The sequence below is a fragment of the Pezoporus occidentalis genome, unplaced genomic scaffold (assembly GCF_034315485.1).
Source record: "Pezoporus occidentalis ecotype Australia unplaced genomic scaffold, CSIRO_AGI_Poc_V1 ctg121, whole genome shotgun sequence".
NCBI lineage: Eukaryota > Metazoa > Chordata > Aves > Psittaciformes > Psittacidae > Pezoporus > Pezoporus occidentalis.
In genome coordinates, this window is record NW_026913006.1 from 2,077,787 (window position 1) to 2,084,872 (window position 7,086).

The following is a 7,086-nucleotide window of genomic DNA, read 5'->3' on the forward strand; positions in this document are numbered from 1 at the left end:
TCTTTGTTTTTGATTGAGGGTTGCATCATGCTGGTAACTTTGTGAGCAGTTAGAACTTCAAACAAAGCAATTGCACTTGTTCTCAGTGTGGTAAAATAGAGCTCTCCTTTAGAGTAAGTATTCTCATGTTGCTTTTTAGTGAACCTTTTCTACTTTCTCCCAAGTCCTGTTCTATGCTGTATCATATTCTGTGAAAAAGCTGAGGGGAATGAACTTTGGCTGCAATGTAGCACTGTGAGTCTCTTGCTTCAGGGTTGGGGGGGAGAAGAAGAGAGAGAGAAGAAAAGGTTGAATGGGATAATCAAGGTGCTTAGCAGTTAAAATTTTCATATGTGTCTGTGGGAATTGAAAGGGCTCAACCACTTGCAAGAATGAACCACATGCTGTATTCCACTCACTTTCATCTGGGTAATGCTTTTTAGGTAAATAACTTTGTCAACAAATCTAAAGTGGAGAATGAATGGTAAGCCATGGCCATGTGCTTTTCATTATTCCTTAGTATTACTCTAAAAAAAAGGTGTGTGTGCCTGAATCTTTGTCACATAAATAGTAAATCACTATGAAGAATAGAATCAATCCCAACTACTGTTTCTGTGTGTAAAAATGAAACTACCCTTTGGGGTGCTGCCTTCTCGTTGAGACTCTGGTCACCAAAATTGACATTTCTTGTGATGATCTCTACATTGATAAAAGCACAGACACTTTTCCTTCTCCTCATCCTTCCATCTTTTCCTTCTTTTCTGTGTAAGGGAGAGAAAAATGCTGGTATGCTGGTGCATTTGATCTCAAAAGCATAGTTCTGTGATGTCTCACTGTTCAGAAGTTGCATAATAATTCTTGTCTCCTTTATCTTCAGCTTCTGTTTGAGTTGTGCTACGAAACAAAATGTGTTGCAGCTTGCATATATGTGGCACAAATCTGAATGGAGCTGTGTGCTACCCCTGCAATCTTTCTTTACTCTTGTAGGCTTGCCCTTAAGCCATTCTCTTGTATGTGTTTGGTCTCTTGTTTCTGTTCCAGAATAATCCACCCAGTAACTCACTTGCACTGGTTTCTGAGGTGTTACCGTGCTTATTTTCAGCCATGCACTTGCAAAACACGTTGTTGCAAGTAGATAGAAGCATTGACCCACATTTTTTTTGCTAGATCTGAGTTTTTGTTTCGTGTGGCTTTACATCAAGATGGTTTCTGCTCCTAGCATGGTGTCATCACTGCCAGCAGTTCATTGGCACTTATTAGCAGAGGTTAAATAGTCTATTTTACTTTTCTACTATTTTTAATAGAAATACTATTTTTAATGTCCATTTTTCTAAATACTTGAAGAAGTAGCTTTGCCTTGCCAGAAAGGAAGTGGCCAGTTCTTATCAGCCTGCAAGCTTAATTGTTTTTGTTTATTAAGGTTGTTTGGATTTTTGTGTTTTTCTTGGGATTTTTTTATAATTTTTTTTTTTTATCATTACATTCCACTGCAGTCTACCAAAGCAGTTCAGATTGGTTTGGGATTATTTTAAATATCACAAGTGTCTCCATTATGCAGCCTTTCCATCTGGACAAATGTAAAGAAGGCTTTCTGAACGGAATTGTCTTAGTCTTGTTCTGTTTCACATTTAATTGCCTGAAAGTATAACTAAAATTTAACACAGAATTGTGGTACCTGATGTCACTTGAACTGGAAGATGTAAATGACCACAAGTCTTATGCAATAATTGTATAAATCATGAAAATGAATGTATGTAACTGGGTGAACTTTGAGGTTTGCATTATTATTAAAAAAAGTTCCTTCATAAAATATGAAAATAACTGGGGTGTTGAAATGATTCTCGTGGTTTGGTTTCGCTTTTCCCCTTGTGACTGATTTCTGCTGTGCTCAGCATCTGTGCTCCCATTATCTTTACTCGTTGAAAGGCTGGGGCCATGAAAGAATTTAAATACAAGTGGGATGCAACTCTCTGTTTTCAAAATGCAGGACCTCAAGTGTGCTGCTGTTAGTCTCCAGTTCTAGAAACACATAGCAGCATCTGTAGGTATTTGATATGCTTAATTATTAAGGTGAAACTTCGCTAGAAGTGGGCATTCAGAGTGTTGGAACAGCTTGATTTCCATTTGTGTTTCAGCCTTTGCATCTGCAAACTAGGTATTCCTTCATCAATTTTTGGTCCTGAAAAGATCAGTGCAATAAGCATTCTCGTAGCATTTCAAACGGGGCAGATTTTGCATAGAATTCAGCAGGGTCCATGGCATTCTTTTGAAACAGGTTCTGGTTTAGAAGATTTTATTTTATTTATTTATTTAAGAACAGAACAAAACCAATTCTAGGTCAGGCTAAAGGCTTAAACTTGCTGTTGTCTCTGACAATGACTGTTGCGGATGCTTAGGTGAAGCATGTGAAAGCAAAAGCAACTAGAAGATCATCTTGCATGACAAAATCGGGCTTCTGAAGGGGGGCCTTAATCACCAGACTGTTGGCTAACTTGTGTCCTCAGGTATTACATTTTTCCTTCCTGATTTGCTATGGATATGTATTACTTCAAGATTTAAGAGTGGAAGGAGAGGATGGACACAATTTAAATGTTCTTGATTCTTTCAGTAGAAATCCAGAAAACCAGTGTCAGGCCTCACAAGCACATTTAAGTATGAAGGAACTTAAAGAGCTCATATTGGTCATAGCTGCAAATAGGGCAGATAGAATAACTTAGCAACTGTGTAGAAATGACAGGCAAGAAAAGAAATACTGCCTTGGGTGTCAGGGCTTTATGTGATAAAGTGCATGAGGCATGCCTTCTTGGCTTCTCTTTGTTGGCGAGACTGTACGTCTCTTAACACATGTTTTGGGAATGTTGCTTTTTCATCCCTCCAACACTTCAATATGCACAAAAGCACAAGGACATACAAAGCTTTTAGAAGAAATGGGGCTTATGGGAAACTAACGCAGGGTATAGAGTAGTTATTTCTGAAATGTCAGGTTAAGGTGTCTCTTTCTTACTAGATGGTTTCTCTTTTTGCCTGATAGTGTATTATGAGCAGTACACAGTGTTACTGTGGCTTCTGCTGTTGTTCAGTGTTGTGCCTTTAGTCAGATGAAGTCACTTCAGTACTCCAGTTGCCTTGGGTTTTTATTGAAAACAAAACAGAAATAGGTATCTGTCTGCTTTTTCATGTAGGTTTTTATGTTTTTTTTTCTTCATTTTTTTTTTTTTTTTACTAGATTTTAGTTCATTTAAAAGCCCATTCAGCCAATAGAAGCTTTCCACAAATCAAGTGGGTTTGACTTTATCTGCAATCTTTATAACAAATGGCTCTGAATGTTGATGTGAACTTTGGGTAGAAATAATTTGGAGGTGGGGAGATGGAGGGGTGAGATTTGGTTTCTGTTCCAACGCTAAGCACTTCATTATATAGGACACTTTCAAAATTATCTTAATAAACTAGAGGAAATGGGCAAAATTAGCAAGATAAAATTTGAGAAACAAACATGGACTGTTACAGTTTAGAATCACAAAATGCAAAAGTACATTGCAGGGAGTAAGTGGTATTAGGAGACAAATGTTATAGGGCTTACTAAATGTACTGCAATTAAATGAGCTAACAGCATCTGAAAGAAATCAAAAGAAAATTGCTTTTATGTAATTAGTAACAATACTTCCCTTTAGGCCCCACTGTTCCTGTTTTGGACCCTGAATTTTAAAATAGGTAGGGCAAGGCATTTGTTACAGGACAGTAACAGAAGTCGTAATTTGGAAGGTCTGAGTTGGGAAGAACTCTGAAGGAAATAATTTCAGGCAAACAAAAGATAAGCAAAGAATTTTTAAAATAATATTTAAGTATGTAAATGGTTGAGAGGAGCAAACTGTTGGTGTTGTGTAATTTCTGTGTGCCACTTGTAGAACAAGTTGTGCTTTGGATTTCAGCAAAAAGAGTGGTTAGGTGTGAGGGATGCTTTCTAACTCTGAGCACTGTACTGTGCATAATTGTCGCAGACTCCCCTTCACTGGAGTGCCCTTTTAGGAAGGGTTAGACAGTCAGCTGCTGCAGCTTGGTCTGGATGTTTGTGGACCTGCCCCTGCTTGGTGGTACTTCAGCTGGTCCCCGAGATACTGTTCCGCCTCCCTTTCTGGGAGTTTCACTGGGAAGAATTCCCATGGCTATAACAGACCTAGCTTTTGTTGTTACAACATGTGCTCTTGGTTCTAGCTAATGGCTTACAAATGTTTACAGCATGCATGTACTTTACAAGTAGGGATAGAGAGAAAAAAGTGAAACTCCCTCAGCTTCCCATTATAAGCAGGAAGATGAGATTTAGTTCCATGTGCTCTGTGGCTGATATTTAACCAGCATCCCTGTGGCTGATACTTGACCAGCATCCCCCGGTCCCTACATAGTTGTCTATGCAGTTCTTTGCTGAGTTCCCTTTAATCTCATTTCTACACCCCTTACCTTTTTGGGCAAGAGGAGGAACATGTCCTTTTCCCAGTTTGTCTTTGCTCACTGACAAGCTGAGCACATCAGATAAGTGTTCTCACCAAAGGAAAGATGAAGTTAATCTGTACAGTCTGCTCTACTTGCTACCAGTTGTCAGAAAATGTGTGATACTTCTGTCTTTGACACTTCAGCTTGTGTATCAACTTTGGTGAATGAAATTGAAAGTTATTACTGGGGAAGTGATGCTGTGTAATGCATAGAAGCAGCTAGGAAATCTTAGAAAAAGTAACACTTGTTGGCAATGATGTTAATTGAAGTTGGTCTGATATTTCACTGGATCTGAAGCCTTCCAATGAGACTTGAGCATTTAGACTCCAATGGAGAGAAAAGGACACGGTCCAGAGACTTAAGCATGCTCAGTATCGTTAGTCAGTTTGTAGAAGTGTGGGCTAATGTATTTCGTAACTTTGCACTCTGCTTTCCTGCATTCTCCACAGATACCATCTCTCTCTCTTTGAAAGATAACATAGATCATGGAGTATCTATGTAAAAATGTTAAAATATAGAAGTTAAGGTCATGGGAAATCTGTTTCTAATTCAGGAATAAACACTAGATTCTCACACTTGCTTACTGATGAAGTTCTTATTTCACTCTGTACTTAAATCTTTTTCTGTATTTGTAGAGGTACTATTTTTTCAGCATAAAGAGAGAAAATGCTCAGGAAATGCTTGAGGCTGAGATGTCACTCTTCAAATACTAAGTACATAGTGAAATGTGCAGGAGACTACTGGAGGAACTACCTATCATTTCCTCCTGAAATGATGAACATGAGAACTTCAAGAATGTGTATAAAATGGAGTCACAAGGCAGAGTAAGTCTATGTGTTGTTTAAAAGGGTCTTGGCTAAATAAAATAGTTGCAATTCTGAAGGAAAAACTGGCATACAGTTACCTCCATCATATATGCACTTGTTTGCCAAAATGATGTTTTGTCATAAATTACCCATATTACCTACTGTAAGGGAAAACCTAAATGTCTTCTCTGATTTACAATCCCAGCCCAATTATGTAGTGGTGTTTTTTTTTTCTTTGCATTGAGCTTCACATCTAGTCCTATACATAGAATTTTTCCACAGTGATTGTATAAAAAATGATTTACTGGTGCTGATTCTTTTTTTAACTTTGAACTGTAAGTTGAAGACTTAAAAGTTGTCCTTTAATGCTTGAAACTGCTTGTACGAGTTCCAGTCATCTTTTTTCCATTAAGCTAGTTGAGCAGGTGTTGTCTTTGTTCTGTACAGATACTTTCATGGTCCCTGTCATTGCATTATTTGAGTGCCTCCCAAGTACTTTCCTGAAAACATCCTGGTGGGATAGGAAAATATTACTATCCTCAGTTTGTAGATGATCAGCTGAGATATTTGGTGATCTGCCCACAGCTGAGCTTGAAATCTGTGGGAGAGTTAAGAAGAAAACCTGCAGTCCCTGCTCACTGCCTTTACTAACAGACAATGCTGCCTTCTTTTTTGCAGCAGCAGCTGTGAACTTCAGTTGTGTGTTTATTAGATGATGTTGACATTTCCACATCAATTGGTTTCAAGTTTTGCTGCTGCTTATTATTCTTGTATGTAGCTTTTTTTTTTTTTTTTAAATGGCAGAAAAAGTGAAGGAAGCTCAAAACTTCTCATTCTATTTCCCACTGTATCAAAAGAGGACAGGTTTGCCATCTGATTGATAAGTATTTAGGAGGGATGATCTGCAGCTGGCACATGTTCTGGAAGTTTGAGTAGATGTGAATAATCTAGTACCAGTAGTTAAAGGTACTACTGTAGCTGTACAAAAATACAGGATGCCCATCCTAAACAGCAGTTATTTCACAGCTCCAACTTTGATTTCTGTTAGTTCTGAAACTCACTTCAAGAATGCTTGAGTTTCCCTTTAGCCTCATCTACCTTTCTACTGCATGTTTAGTTCTTTCAGGTGAGTGAATGGTTTGGCTTTTCAGAGCTGGTGAGTGCTTGCCAACTCATATTGAATTTGGAAGACTGTCTAAGAGGCCAATTGCCCTCCATGATCTTGCTGACAAAGGATCGTCAGCATCTGAGAGAATGGAAATTCATGTCAAAATAGGAACTGAATGCATTTTTATGACCAAGTTCTGTTGTGTAGCAGGTGTGTGCTGGTGTAATGTGAAATACAGTCTTTAACATGACCTCAGGTTATTGGGCTGGATGTGTAATTACAGAGTCAAATTGTAAGGATTTTGTTATGCAGCCTGTCATGTCAGGTAAGACCAGAAGGGATTATGATTTTTATGCTTCAAATTCTAACTCGGCTCAGACTGGTGTCTCTTAGCTTCCAGAAAAGAACGACTGTTTAGTGTGTGATACAGAACTGTAACACTATAGCATTGAACTGGCTAGTGGCAGTGTAACTATGACCTTGTACAAGGAGCATCCTACTGAGGGGAGTTTGGAAAGCAAGTCTAGTCTGTTTTATTTTATTGTATTAGGTCTCCTTCTTGCATTTAGGAACGAATAGGTTCCAGACACAATGTCCTGAGCTGTTGCCAGTGCTTTTATTAAGTAATGGTCTTAGAAAATAGAACTTAAGTCTTTTAATGTGTCTTCCCTTACCTGCTTAATACCAGTGAGAATAATCTTGTGT